Consider the following 16,123-nt stretch of genomic DNA (forward strand, 5'->3'; position numbering starts at 1 on the left):
GGGCACAACTACATATATATATATATATATATATATATATATATATATATGGAACATCATATAGAATGAAGTGAAATTAAGAATTAATGAAGTTAAACCTCCACTTCTCGCAAGATCCATCCAATATATATATATATATATATATATATATATATATATATATATATATAGGGGTGGGATCTAGAGAGAACTAGAGAACTCCTCTTAAAGAGTAAAGAATTATTTTTAACTATTTTTAAAAAATTATTTTATGATTTTTTTTCTTTCCTCCTTCTAATAAGATGATATTGATACTAAAAAAAAAAAAAAAAAACAAACCTTGTCGGTGTAGTTTGTAGTGCATATGTGCACTAATGCCTATTGCATATATAAAATAGTGTTTTATTGCATATAATACAGCACAATTGCATTATCCAATACACACTATTGAATATATGCAAATACGATATTAATAATTGTATGCAAAACACATTATTGCATATATGTAATACAATACTAATGAACATGTGCACTATAACGATTTTTTTAATTTTTGTATATAAAATAACACTATTGCAAATATACAATACAAACAACTAGATATATGCTATTCAACACTACTTCAAATATCAAAATGCACACTATTGCACATATGCATTATAAAAAAAGTCGATGTATTGCATATATACATTACAACGTTAATTTTTTTTATTTTTTTTTTCATTTTTAAATTTTTTTGTGGTGAAGAATACCAACATATAAGAAGGATGAAAGAAAAAAAATTTCAAAAATATTTTTTTTAATTAAATTAAAAATACTTCATTATTAGTTCTCTAGTTCTCTCCATAAAATGGAGTTCTCTCATGATCCTCTCCCTATATATATATATATATATATATATATATATATTAGTTTTTATCCCCCGTATTACGGGGGTTGTTTTATATTGTTTGTTCTAATATTTATTTATTTTTGAATTTATATTTTTTTATTGTATCAAAGTTAATAATATACTTATGGTTTGATGATAAATTGTTTCACAAATAAATGAGATGTTATAACCCGGTTTAAAAGCTTAATGGTTTTGATAAGACCCAAGACCCGTTTATTTTTTTTTACTATAAAATTGGTTTTTTAATTATAAATAATATTCATGAAAGTTAATAATATACTTATGGTTTGATGAGACCCAAAACCCGTTTATTTTTTTACTATAAAATTGGTTTTTAATTTAAATAATATATATATATATATATATATCTTTTTAAAAATAAATAAGATATTAATTTTTAGTATATCCTATTTTATAGGATTTTTACATCAATAATTTGGTGAGAATAATTTTTTATTAAATGAGATGTTATAACCCGTTTAAGAAATATCTGGGTTTTATAAGATTCATACCCATGAATCCGGGTCAAATGCATGAGAAGCATTCATTTAAAAATCAAGCAAATCTGGTGACTCTAAAAAAAAGAGGAACGACCACATCACAACACTTAAGATTTTTAGATTTTCGTTTATATATATTATAGATATATATATATATATATGTATATTCCACCAACCATTTCATTACATTCAATGCAATTAAATTCATGATGGTTCATGCTCTTTTCTAAAGCCACTTGCATTAATAATTGGTTTAAGAACTATAGAAAGTTATTCCTTTTTTAATGAATCTCACATCCATACAAAATAATTTCGTCAACGACAGTTTATTTTATATTTTATGAACACCAATATTTTAAACTCTTCAAACGGGAAAAAAACAAAAAATACTAGTTAAAAAATATCATTCTTTGATAAAGCTTGATATATAATATAATCAAATCAATCCCTACTTGATATATTCATGAACAATACTCTTTAAAAGAACCAAATACACTAAAATAAATAAAAAAGAAAACTCTTTATACCAATAAATTTACTATTTTCTCTTAATTATATCTACAAAACAACTTTCGTATCTTATAAAAAAGTATAGTTGAGTTGCTATAAACTTATAAGGTTGTCAAACTGAGAAATTCCAAAGAGACATGTCAGCATGTTGACTTTCCACGTCATCCGGGCTCCATTCAACTAAGCAACGAGGTGGTGACATTAACATGCCTTCCGCCATGTCAGATATTAATCTAGGCATGTAAAACAATGTCTCTTCATCCATATAACGATCCACCTCTTGCACCTCGACACCCGCTGTCGCCTCTTCACCGTCTGTCGTCCCATCTGAACCCTTGTCGTCGCTCTTGTTGTCAACTTCCATATCTTTTAGACGAAAAGCCTCTGCGGCCTCAGCCGCCGCCTTACGTATGTCCTCAGCATCATTACTAACCGGTATAGGCAACCTCGAGACCGAGTCAGCAAAATTCAAACATGCCAAATTGCCACGTAATGCCAATGCCGCCACGTCATGTGCTCTAGCTGCCATCTCAGCAGTTGGGTACGTTCCAAGCCATATTCTAGTCTTCTTATTTGGCTCACGCACCTCACAAACCCATTTATTCGAATTCCTCATTCGCACGCCTCTATAAATAGGATGTCGAGTCTCCTTAAACTTTGTCCTCCCTGCTCGCTTCTTCGGCTTAGACGATGCCAGTATGACTCCATCGTCAGAGCGGCTGGTCCTCGTTGGCCGAGCATAACCCGAACCGTATGAGTTCGGGTCAGAAGATGGGCTTAGATCATCCATATTAAATATTTATATTGACTTTTGTATAGGTTGACTTTATTTTAGATGATATTAGTTTGGAGACTTTTTGATTATATAGTGAAGTGAGGGGTGGCACTTAAAAAAGTAATGCGAAATGTACGCGCACACGGGGTAATGTCGGGTGTTAAATAACACGTGTGAACGCTGTTGTTTTTTAATCTTAACAAGGAGGGTTACTCAAGCACACTTTCTATTTTAAGAAACATTTATTATTCTTCTTTGTTTTTATATTTAAATATTTATTATGTATTTATGTTTTATCTTCTAGAAGCAGCCCCCACTCACTTGCAACATTTATGCTCTTTCATGAAAACAAGTTGCTGGTTTATCAGAAGTTTTTACAAGGTAACCGGAATCATGAGACCGGCGCCGGAATTATAGATTTTCGGCGGTTTTGGTGATCGGAGCTAGCGTAACTGGTGCGATTTGATTAAGCTAAAATCACTCTGGTCGACGACTGACTCGCTGCTGCGTTGTGACGCCTCAAAACCACTCGGACAGCCGGCAGAAACTGACTTTCCGGTTATGTCAAAAATGGCTTCACCACAAAAGTATTCTGACATTACTGGGTTTTTCAAATATTCTGATTTTGTTCCGAAGCCAGTGGCGAAGCTTATGCTGGCTGACAAAAGTTACAAACCCAAAAAATTTCAAGTCAAGCCAGGTCAAACAATATAAAATCTAAATATCTAATTTTTCTTTATTCATTCAAAGAACCGTTCTTCCAATAAATAAACTAGTTAATTTTTTAACAACCTTGAAATGACAACCAACGAACTACATCAATTGCAGTTTTTAATCGTAAACGGTTCTTCATTATTTCCTCTTGATTTACTTGGTTAAGATCCACTTCATTAGTATTTGACTATGATTGTTGTGACATTCGTCACTTTTCGATTCGTATATGTATTTGTTTACCCAACCCTAATTGTAATTAGAATATTCAATCATTAATAAAAGCTGTAGTTCGAGTATTTATATGGTTATTGTTCGATAACATGGTGTTCTTATATACACGTTATCAATCCTCAAAATTGTTTATTATATGTCCTAAAATCTAATCAAAGTCCAGGGGTAAAAAATGTCAAAAATTAAACTTTCTGATTTTCGCGCATCGCGAAGATCGTTTTTCTAAGTCTTCGCGATACGCGAAAGATTCTAGGGTTTTCGATTACTCAATTGGGTCGCGCTACGCGAAGGACCTACCCAATATCTTTGCGATACGCGAAGGACTCAAGATCACGTTCGATCCATTTGGGTCGCGCATCACATAGATGAAGGCTACGCCCTTCGCGATATGTGACATAGGTTCATGTGAAATTCGTCAATTTTTAAATCCCGAAACCTGGCCCGTTAATTTTTTCTTTTTGCATAATTCGGATCTTCATTTACAATTAATTTATATTTTTAAATTTAACATAATGTTATTTAATTTTTACGATTTTAATCCCAAGGTTTATTTCATGTATTTTGCACCTTTGTTGAGTCTAAATCTAGTCCAAGTAACAACTATGTCAAATCTCAAAATTCTGGAATTCTAAGCGCACCATGCAGTGCAGCGCGACATACACAAACCGCGCCAGTCATGTAGCGCGATAATGCCTAAAAACAAAGAGTTTCAAACATTTCAATAATCGATTTTTTTCGGTTTTATGATATTTCTGTTGTTTAAAGATGGTTCTATGTGGCGTATATGTAGTAACTGTAAAGGGATGTGCTTGTTTTCCGAAAGCTTGACACCATGGTTATTGAAACCTAAGGATAAGCAATGCGCATAAATCCCAATCAGACGCGGGACCCGGTGCTTACCTTGAGATTTCGGAAAGGATGTGAAACCTATTAAGCCAAAGCAAACCACCTTCAATGCCATATGAATCACAACATTAAGCTTTCAAACGTGACCATGTTTTCTTTGTGAAAAGAATATGGTTACACACCTAAGGATGTCATGTAATTCATGGTGGTTCATGCGGCGTGCGACTCCAACCCTCAATGTTTTACAGTGTGTTTTAATTGAAAGTCAGCCAAGTCGTGGTGATACACGAATACCCAGCTTTCGGTTCAATTTGAATTTAAATATCTTTGATTTTTGGAAAATAAGAGTCCATGATGGTTCATGAAAACTCTAAGTTCCACACAACGTTTATCATCATTGTTATGATTTTTATTTATTTATTTTTTAAAGCAAACTTTAACAAGGATTTTTACACCATTTCCTATTCCTAGTTTCACTATTAGTGTCGTTTTTTTGGAACCTCGAGCCGCAAGATGACCACCCAGATCACCAATTAACTAACCGCGGTCCTTCCCTATATGATGACCCAAATTCATCGAAACCTCACTGCTAGCATCAACTCTGTTTCGTCTGATCCTAAGGCTCCTATCTGCGCGTTCAAGAACTTCATCAGTGCCAAACCCCCAGAGTTTGACGAGACTCAAGGTGCCACTGCCATACTTCAGTGGTACGAAAAATTGGAAAGCATATTCCTCTGCATTGAATGTCCTGATGACAAGAGAACACGTTTTGCTTCAAGTGTATTTGAAAAGGGGCACTTACCTGGTGGGTTAAGGACAAGTCAACCGGAGGTGCCGAAACTGCCATGGCCTTGCGGTGGAATGAATTGAAGGATTTAATGACTAAACAATTCTGCCTTCCAAATGAGCTCATGAATTTGGAGACCGATTTCTGGGACCTCAAACAAGAGAGTGGTGAGCACTCAGCTTACACCTCTCGTTTCAACGAACTCAGCATGCTGGTACCCCACCTTGTTACCCCATCCTCGCGTGCCATCAAGATGCACATATGGGGACTACCGAGACAAATCCAAGATAACGTCTTGAGTAGTGCTCCCAAAGAACTTGGAGACGCGATCAATTTTGCTGCAACCTTGACTGATAATCATGTTAAAGCCAAGACTCATTGAAAGGTTCAAATAAGGCTGCTGATAAACTATCTTCCGAACCCAAAGAATCCAAACCCGATTCATCCAAGCCTACCTCTTCCTCAAACCACCATAGCAAGAAGCGCAAGAACTACACGTTAACCCAACAAACCACATCTCAACCCCAACCTAACCATGAACCACCACTCAAGAAGCCCTACAACGGACCTCATCTGTTTTGCAACTTTTGTTGACGTCATCATCCCGCCAATGCCGCTTGTCGCCAATGCACTCATTGAAACTGTTTTGGGCACCTTAGCACCACTTGTTGTGAGGCCGCTATTGTGACAACTGCTCCTCAGTAGTTTGCTCAACCGAATCTCCGTCCCGTGCCGTATGTTCAACCGATAACCAGATGCGAGATTTCTTACACTATGGTGATTCTAGCCATTTCCGCAATGCGTGTCCACTACTCACGAATGTGAAATCACTTCAACTTGTTCCAGCCCCGTTATATCAGGTCCATAGTACCAAACTCAGCAAGCTTACAAGCCACAAGTTCCACAATTGTTGGCTAACCAAGCTCAAGTTCAGCCGCATCCAGCCATTCTAGCTTCTGCACCACAAGGTGGTCAAACCGTTCAAACTGCTCAAGCTCCTCAAGATACTCGTGGGCGTGCTTTCATGATTAATGCCGACCAAGCTCAGTAAAGCGGTGACGTGGTGAGCAATACGTTCCTCGTAAATGGCCACTTCGCATCTATTTTATTTGACACCGGTGTCGATATGAGTTTTGTGTCTTCTTAAGTTTGAACCTTTGCTTGCTAAACCCCGATCTAAGCTTAGAAATTCGTATCCTGTTGAGGTAGCTAATGGCAAATCTGTATTAATCGACTCGGTCATTCGAAACTGTGAGTTAAACCTAAATGGACATAAATTCTCAATCGATCTCATTCCTATGCAATTGGGAAGTTTTGACATCATAGTCGGCATGGACTGGTTATCCGCTCATTATGCTGAAATTGTTTGTTTCGAGAAGTCCATTCGTATCCCGCTTGTCTATGGTCAACTCCTTCGTGTCTCTGGTGAAAAGCCTTCTTCCTCGAGCTTAAATCTTATCACTTGTTTCCAAGACCAAACATACTTACGCAAGAATTATGTAGCATTCTTAGCTCATGTGATGGAAAAAAGGAACCATAAATTGAAGACACTCCTGTTGTAAGCGATTATCCCGAAGTGTTTCCCGATGATGTTTTCGCTCTTCCTCCTATTCGTGAAGTTGAATATCGAATCTATCTCGTGTGCAACCCCGATTACTAGGGCTCCTTATCGTCTTGCACCCTTCAAGATGCAAGAATTGTCCAATTAGCTCCAAGAACTTTCGGATAAAGGGTTCATTCTCCCTAGTTCGTCTCCATGGGGCGCACCCGTTCTTTTCGTCAAAAAGAAAGATGGATCCTTTCGTATGTGCATTGATTACCGCGAGCTCAACAAGCTCACAATCAAGTTATCCTTTGCCTCGTATTGACGATCTTTTCGATCAACTCCAAGGACCCTCATGCTTCTCAAAGATTGATCTTCATTCGGGTTAGCATCAACTACGCTTGCATGAAGATGACATACCCAAAACCGCTTTTCGGACACATTATGGGCATTACGAAATTTAGGGTTATGCCTTCCGGGCTAACAAATGCACCCGCAGTGCTTATGGACCTCATGAACCACGTATGCAAAACTTACATTGATAAGTTCATAATTGTTTTTATTGATGACATTCTTATTTATTCCAACTCCAAAGCCGAGCACGAGAAACATCTTCATTCCATCCATGATCTCTTAAGGAAGGAACAACATTATGCTAAGTTCACAAAGTGCGACATCTGGTTGAAAGATATTTTATTCTTAGGGCATATAGTAAAAGAAAAGGGTATCCACATTGACCCAACTAAAATCGAAGTCATTAAAAGTTGAAAAACTCCAACCACTCCCTCCTACTGAAGTTCGTTCATTTCTTGGTCTTACGGGTTACTATTGTGGCTTCATTCTTAATTTCTACAAGATCGCGTTTCCCCTAACCACTTTAACTCACAAGGATAAACCTTATGAATGGGGGCCAAAGAAAGATGAAGCTTTTCAAACTCTTAAGCGTATGCTTTGCGATGCACTGATCCTTGCACTATCCGAGGCAATAAGGATTTTGTTATCTATTGCGATGCTTCTAATCAAGGCCTCGATTGTATTCTTATGCAACGAGGTAAAGTTATTGCGTATGCTTCACAACAACTTAAGGTTAATGAAAATAATTATACAACGCACGATCTCGAACTCGGTGCCATTGTATTCGCGTTGAAAATTTGGAGACATTACCTTCACGACACTAAATGTGTGGTATTTACCGATCATAAAAGTCTTCAACATATTTTCGACCAAAAGGATCTAAACATGCGGCAACGATGATGGGCTGAATTACTTAGTGACTATGACTGCGAGATTCGTTACCACCCCGTAAAACGAATGTTTTAGCCAACGCCCTTAGTCGAAAGACCCATATAAAATCAATTTTGCTTCATAGTGAGACCGTTCAAAACGATATCTAACTTTGTATCTTTGAAGCCCAACGTGTCTCTGTCACCGAGGGTAACATGTACGATGAAATGTTTTGTGATGCCGAGAATGAACTTGAAACTAAGCGCGATGGTTTGTTGTATTACCTCAATCGTTTGTGGGTTCCCAATCGTGACGATCTTCGCATATACATCATGGATGAAGCTCATAAGTATCGATATTCCATTCATCCCGGTGCGGATAAGATGTATTTCGATCTACGATCCACATTTTGGTGGCCTGGTATGAAGAAATATATCGCATTATATGCCGCCAAATTCCATACTTATGCTAAAGTTAAGGTCGACCATCAACGACCACCTGGTTTGCTTGTACAGCCACACATTCCTATTTGGAAATGGGAAGATATATTTATGGATTTTGTGTTTAAACTCTCGACTACTTGAATCTGCCACGACAGTATTTGGGTTATAGTCGACCAATTGACTAAATCCGCCCATTTCATTCCGATTAACGAAAAGTTCTCGATTGATCAACTCACTCAGATTTTTGTTTAGCGTATCGTTTGTTATCATGGTATACCTTCGCGTGTCATTTCCGATCGTGATAATTGTTTTACTTCACATTGCTAGTCATAACTTCAAACCATGTTGGGAACTCGATTAGATTTTAGCACAGCCTATCATCCTCAAACCGACGGGCAATCCGAGCGAACGATTCAAATGCTCGAAGACATGCTTAGATCATGCGTCATGGATTTTGGTAGAAATTGAGATTCTCATCTTCACTTGATTGAATTTTCATACAATAATAGTTTTCATTCGATTATCGGTATGGCTCCATTTGAAGCACTTTATGGCCGTATATGTCGTTCTCCTATTTGTTGGAATGAAATTGGTGAAACCCAAATCAATGGCCCAGAACTTGTTCAAGAGACTACTGATCGAATCACTCAAATACGACAAAGTATCTTAACTGTTTTAATCTTTTTTTTTTAAATATTTTTTGAAAGGAATTTTTGACTATAGGTTATATTATTTAAAAAAAACCACATTGTTTTAAAAAAAGATTCAATAACATACGACTTGATCACCAAATTTTTTTCGAGTAGCGTTAATACCTGGTTAGCTTAGCTTTGTATTTAGGGTCTAGTTGGCTAGCCTGGCTCCTTGTTGTTTATGTAAAGATTTTGATTGATGCTGCGTTTTGCTTCTTATGTCTTATTCTTAGTAGTTTACAGATTCCTTGCTATTTGGTAGTTTGTTATCTATATATTGCTAAGTGGCTTTGCTTGTAGGATGTATGTTTACTTTGTTTACCTGTATGTAGCTTTATGAGCCGGGGGTCTCTGGAAGCAGCCTCTCTATTCACACAGATAGAGGAAAGACATGCCTACATTCCACCCTCCACTGACCCTACCGATAGTGTGCTATATGGTGGGATATACAGGGCTTGCTTGATTGATTGAAATAAAAAATAAACAAACTTTTAATAAGATAATAAAACAATAAAAATATAAAAAAAATGAGAAACCATAATAAAATTTAATAGTTTTTTAACTGATATTCTGAGGAAATTATAGACAAACTAATATACCAATTATATTCTTGTAAAGGAAATGATAGCTTTCTTTGGGGGTAGGGTTACATTAACCTATGGGTGTGCATGGGTCGGTTTGAGGCGGTTTTAGGCCAAACCCATAACCATCACCAATATGGCGGTTAATAGATAATCATAACCATAACCGATCCTTTACGAAGGTTTCGGTTAATCGGTTTTGAAGGTTATAGCGAGTCGATTATGGGTCGGTTAACCGTGACCAAACCAATGTATAATCGAGCCTAAAACTTTGGTACTAGAAAAATAAAAATGATATGACATAGTTCAACAAAATATATAATTCTTAATATTAATAATATATATTCATCAAACAAACGATAAATGGATTAAATCTTTAGTAAAATCAAATCATATACTATAAAAATGAAAGCGTTATTAGTTTATTACCTTCTTTAATTTTCTCCAAATTGTAAACCATGTGTCTAATCATACTCCATAAATTTGAGAATCTTGTAAATGGGGCGGTTCGGTTTTGGCGGGTTTGAAATTATCTTTAACCAAAACCGACCCGTATTTGGCGGTTTTCAAAAATTCATTAAACCGACCCGTTGGTTATGTCGGTTATCGGTTAAAATCGGTTTGGTTTTATCGGTTATGATTCGGTTAATGGTTATGGCGGTTAATTTGCACACCCCTACATTAACCTAACCTTGTTTCGAGTCAAAGTTTCAACTCGGTTTTTGAATATAATTGGAATCTTTTTATTTTTAAATTTAACTTTTAATAAAGTTTACAAAATTCCTCTTTTACCTTCCATGTGTAAGGTTTTGATCATGACTATTCAAATTCAAATTAAAATAAATTTATTTTTTATTTAAAGGGAGTAAATATTTTTCACTTATTTTGAGAGGTAAGGATAGTGTACAATAATCCATTATCACACAAAATATCCTTAGCATACAAAGTCCAGGCGGAGGCATACATGTAAATATGGAACTTAAATTGCGCATGAAGTAATGTAATTATCCATGAAGAAAAATAATTAAGCATGAAGAAAATATTTACACATGAACATAAACACACACGTAACACATTGGAGTTTTTTTTATTCTATTTTTCTTCATAACTTATAGCAATAGGATACTCGAATTGTAAAACACAAAATGATCGATTTTGTCGTGTGTTTTTTTTTCTAGATAATGTCATTAAAAAGTTAGGCATATTGAATTAAGATAATCCAAACTTTGTTATATTTGTCGGCGTTAACCTAAACCTTAAAAAAACACAAAATGATCGATTTTATTGTGTGTTTTTATTTCAAATAATGTCATTAAAAAGTTAGGCATATTGAATTTAGATAATCCAAACTTTATTCCATTTGTCGGCGTTAACCTAAACTTTAAAAATATATACCAAAATACTCTCAAGTTTTGACTTATTAACCACCATCGAGCTTTTTGCTAACAGGGTTCGATTTCATTGTTTTTTATGATGTGGACGATAATGTGGCAAGAATAATGATGTGGACTACTTATGTGGTAAAACAATATATGAAATTTTCTAACTAAAATAAACGGATCAAACCACTTTTGTTAACAAGAAAACATAATTACAAATATTGTCCTTTATATTTGTACTTAATTTCAATCATTGTCCTTTATTTTCAAATATAATCTAATTTATCTTTTATGTTTACAAATCCAATAGTGTTTGTCCTCTGTCCATAACGCGGTTAATTTTCTTCGTTAAACCAAATCATGTGCCATGCATGAGGGCACATTGATCATTTTACTCATTTGATAAAAAAATCTCCCTATATAATAATAAAAGAAGAACCACTTGTCACCACCCAATTTACTTTACTATCGTGTCAAATAGAGAGAAGGTCCACGTTCCTGGTTTTAGAATTCCTTCCTTCCTTCCCCTGGAAGCTTTATCAAAAAATCTTACAGGGAAAGCTTCCTAGGGTTTAAAAAACCATATCTGCATTCTCATTCTCTTTCTCCTCTTCAAACTAATCAGATTCAAATTTCAAACGACACCACAGATCTCTCCATGATTCAAGGCTCATCAATCATACTCGCTCTTCTCAATATCGTCATCTTCAATCTTCGGTCGTCTTCATCACACCGTCGCCAGTAAGAAGCTAATCTGAATTCTGGTTGAAATAACTCCACCTCACGATTTTCGACTTCCGGTTGATAAAAGTTAAGGTCAGTTTTGGATGTTTCTTTTGTTAAATTGAAGTTAGATTTAGATATTTAAACACCTATTTCTCTCCGTTTTAGGGCTTCTTCTTTGTTGGAGCTAGGGTTTCGACAAGTTCGTGAGGCACACCAGCAGAATCCTATTAGCGTTGACTGTTAAAAATGGTGAATAACTTTGACTTTTGTTTATTTCAAGTTCTGGTTTGATTTATTATCTTTGAATTTGTTAATATTATTGTGATTATTTTGATATTGTTTAGAGACATGTATTAGCAGTTAACTTTATGCTTTTGCCTTTTGGATATCAGAAATAATCTTCACTAATTTTAATTTATCAACAAATGGCAATCTTTTTAAGTATCAAATGGTTACTAAAAGTCAAAAAGAGCATTCATACCTACTAATGATTTACAGACCAAAAATATTGTGATTCATCATGTATAATTGAAGGTTTAATGTTTATTTTTTAGTAAAGTGACCCGAGACTGGATTGATTTTGATCTTGAAACTCAGGCCCTTCCAGCATCAATAAAGTTAGTTCATCGTATACATTAGGGACATCGAATAATCATATCAGTTTCTCTTTAGGGTAATCATCTTCTTCATCAAGATTCTTGCCCAAAATAGCCGAAAGCGAGAATGAATTGCAAACATCCTCATTTGGTAGCATGAAAAGAAGCAGAGATTCTGCTTTGAAGATGCCACAATTACAATCTTTATTTAATAATGCTTCTTTATAATCTGCATTAGTTTTTTAATCACGCAAATATATTTGTGTTTTGATTCCTGTAAACCATTACTCCTAATTTGGTTCATCATATCAGCCAATATTTGATAATCGTCTTTCGAGATGGTTAATGTTGATAATTATTTGCATTTTCAACAAAAATCAACGGTTCCTTGGAAAACGCTTGCAAAAATAGGATTCACCAAACACCCATGGAGCGTTGTTCAAACGGGTACTAAAGTTTCAATCTGTAAACTTGAGATATATATGATCAGTTTCATGTAATATTGATATTAATTTGATATCATTTTGGCATCAATTTCAGGAGAGAAGAACTCAAATCAGTGAAAGAATCAAGAGGCTTCCATACGGGCAAGTGTCAATATTGGTCCCCTTATTTTGTAAGTGACTTTGTTCCTCCTTTTTTTTGCAAGATTATCCTCCACTGTTATAATGTATGTCACTTTTTTTTGTTAATGATTGCTGTCATGATTATTGCAAAATCATTTTCAATCTTGATTTTCATCGATCAAAACCTATATGGTGAAAATTCAGACTTTTTTTTTCTATAGACTTATAAGAAAACAATTAGAAGCTACAATAGATGCCGTTCTACAAAAAAAGAAACTACAATAGATTGAGGATGTTATCTGATACTAGGGGTAATTTGTCGTATCGGGAATTGCGGCAACTATTAACTTTTTAGTAAATTATAGTTTCTTCTGATTCAATTTTTGGGGCTGTTTTGACTTTTTTAGTCAATATTAATCAACTCAAAAGTTTTTTGAACGCATGGGGTAGGTTAAGTTCCGTTACTATTATTATTTTTGTTATGGATTTGAGTATTTATTTGCCACGTTAGGATTATGCTACTATTAATTTTATTTATTTTGATTAAATGCAGATGTTAAATCCTGACTTTAGGAATAGGCTAATTGTTGAAGCCGCTTTTGAAGCCCTTTTCAGAATCCAGAATTATAAGGTTGTAAACTAATATGGAGAAACATGATCACTTTTTGTAACATTTTTAAAACATTTTAATGTACTTGGTGTTTGACTCACATTTGAACATTTGTACCATTTTTAAAACATCTTAATGTACTTATTGTTTACCTTCAATGTGTGTGCATATGTAGGTTACTTGATTACGTCTTTATTTTATTTTTAAAATTTCATTGATTATATTTAACATGTTTCAAAAATAATTTAGGAACCCGTGTGTCGGTTACTTGATTACGTCTTTATTTTATTTTTAAAATTTCATTGATTATATTTAACATGTTTCAAAAATAATTTAGGAACCCGTGTGTCACACGGGTATATAGGCTAGTATACAAATAAAATAAAATAAATTTAACCCTAACCACCTTCAAGTCTTCATCTTCAACATTTTCTTCTCCCCATGGCAAGTCACCACCTATAATTAACCATCTTTTTTTCAAACTTGAATCACACCAAATCCGAAGCTAAAAACATAGCTTAAATTCTCACATGGGTTCAACATTTCCTCTTAATAGACTCAATTTCTCACCGGTAAAATTTTGAAAACTTGGAAGGGGTTCTCCGATTTCATGACCATCTTTTCAATTTCTCTTCCTTCTAATCACTAGCATAACCTTGAACATTCTATATTCGTCTCGAATTGACGAATTTGATAATGCGATTAGATGACTTTCACCTCGGCATCATTCAATAGATCCAATAAAAAGTTCCTCGCCTTCTCAATTTCTCAGATTCACTCTTTATTGTGGCGATTTCAACGTGGATGTAGGTTGCATCGACGTTGTTAACGACTGGTTCGCCAGATACGATTATGGTGTGAAGAGAGGCTAGGGTGGCAAGGTGCTAACACGTTTGGTTATGATGTTTTGTTGTGATGATGTTTTTCCTTCCGACATCAAAAGGCTTCATATCTATATCCTCTTAGATGTCGTGATAATATGATTCGGTGGACTGTTTATGATGATTATTGGCTCTGAATCTTAAAAAAATAGTGTGGTTGTTGTCGTGATTACACAACGATTGAGAACACACTGGATTTGGTTTTTTCACGTTGCTTGCCGGAGATAAAGGCGTCGGTGGTGGGGTAGTGGTGGTGTCGGTCAGTGGCGGATCTAGACAATAATTTCAGGGGTAGCGTAAAAAAATGTAACCGTATATTAGGAATTCTTTTTTTACCGGTTTCGCGTTTACAGGTGCCTAACTGCGTGTTTTGGGCGCAACGGAGCCAATATAGGGTTTCGCTTGTACGAGTGTCTGGCTACGCGTTTGGCGTGTCCCGGGCCTGACTTCGTGAAACAAGCGTACTGACGTCCGGTTAACCCGTTTGCAATAGCGGATCAAAACAAGTTGGTCTATAATGGGTCGCCCAAAAATAACCCAAACTTGTTTGCTTATTGATATTGTAAAATTATTCAAACTTACTAACATATTAATACAATGATTTTATTGATATCTTTTGATCGGATCAAACACATATTGTTAATGAGTAGTTTAGAGTTTACTCAACAAAAATATTGATAAACACAATATTTTATTAAATAAGAAAATAAAAGACAATTGTAAACCAAAAATAACAAATAAAAAAAATTCTAAAATCGGTTAACTAATCTAACAACAAAACATATCAGTTAAAAATATTAATTTTATATATTCAACTTAACTAGAATATTTGATTAACAAGTAATATGAAATGTTTGACTATAATGTTATTTAAAATTCAAATCAAATTAAAGGGCATTATTCGTAAATGTGTTGAACTAAAAGGGGCTAATAATAAATTCGCTTATAATATATTTACTTTTTTAACAAACGTTCCAACTCCATCTCTCCCACTTCTCTTTCTCTCTCTTCTAACTCCATTGATTTCAAGTTAATTGCAGGTCTGTGTTAACTTTGAAAGGTACATTTGAAAGGTTTTAAAACCTTTTTAGAGGTAACATAATATAATTTCAGGGGTAATATAATACATAAAACATAAAAAATAAATAAAAATTTTCACATCGTTGGAAAAGTTGAGGGGTGGCGGGTGCTACCCCTCACTCTCAAGTAAGTCCGCCCTTGGTGTCGGTGGGTGGTGGTATGGTGGTGTGGATCAAGAAGGCTTGGGCGGTGGTGTCGTAGAGGGATAAAAAGAAACAGAGAGGGATATATATGAATAAAGTTATTTAATTTAATTTATTTGTTTGGTAAAATGTTTTTAATTATATGAGTAAAATGACCAATCTATCCTCATGTGCAAAACACATGACCTGACTTAACGAGAAAAACTTACTGGGTTAGGCTGAATGGACAACCGCTGTTGAATTTGTAAAGGCAAAGAATAAATCAAATAAATTTTGAAGATAAAGAATAATGTGTGAAATAAAGTACAAACATAAAAGAAAATATCTGTAATTCTGTCTAACAAAAATAAACGAACCGAACCACTTTTGTTAACACGAATAAATGAACTGAATTACTTTTCTAACAAACATAAATAAACCGAACC

At 34.8% G+C, this 16,123-nt stretch overlaps 1 long non-coding RNA gene and 1 pseudogene across 1 annotated transcript; one reads left to right on the forward strand and one right to left on the reverse strand.

The window, feature by feature from the left end:
* Positions 1-1,834: 1,834 nt before the first annotated feature.
* LOC143636316 (dehydration-responsive element-binding protein 1B pseudogene) lies at positions 1,835-3,008 on the reverse strand (annotated as a pseudogene).
* Positions 3,009-11,995: 8,987 nt separating this feature from the next.
* LOC143636317 (uncharacterized) lies at positions 11,996-13,596 on the forward strand. The gene is made up of 3 exons (XR_013154216.1): positions 11,996-12,865; positions 12,959-13,034; positions 13,538-13,596. It is a non-coding gene; the product is annotated as an uncharacterized LOC143636317 (long non-coding RNA).
* The last annotated feature ends 2,527 nt before the right edge of the window (positions 13,597-16,123 follow it).

Source organism: Bidens hawaiensis, unplaced genomic scaffold (assembly GCF_021521415.1).
Source record: "Bidens hawaiensis isolate Kalapana, Puna unplaced genomic scaffold, B.hawaiensis_p1.1 tig00007859_1, whole genome shotgun sequence".
Lineage (NCBI taxonomy): Eukaryota > Viridiplantae > Streptophyta > Magnoliopsida > Asterales > Asteraceae > Bidens > Bidens hawaiensis.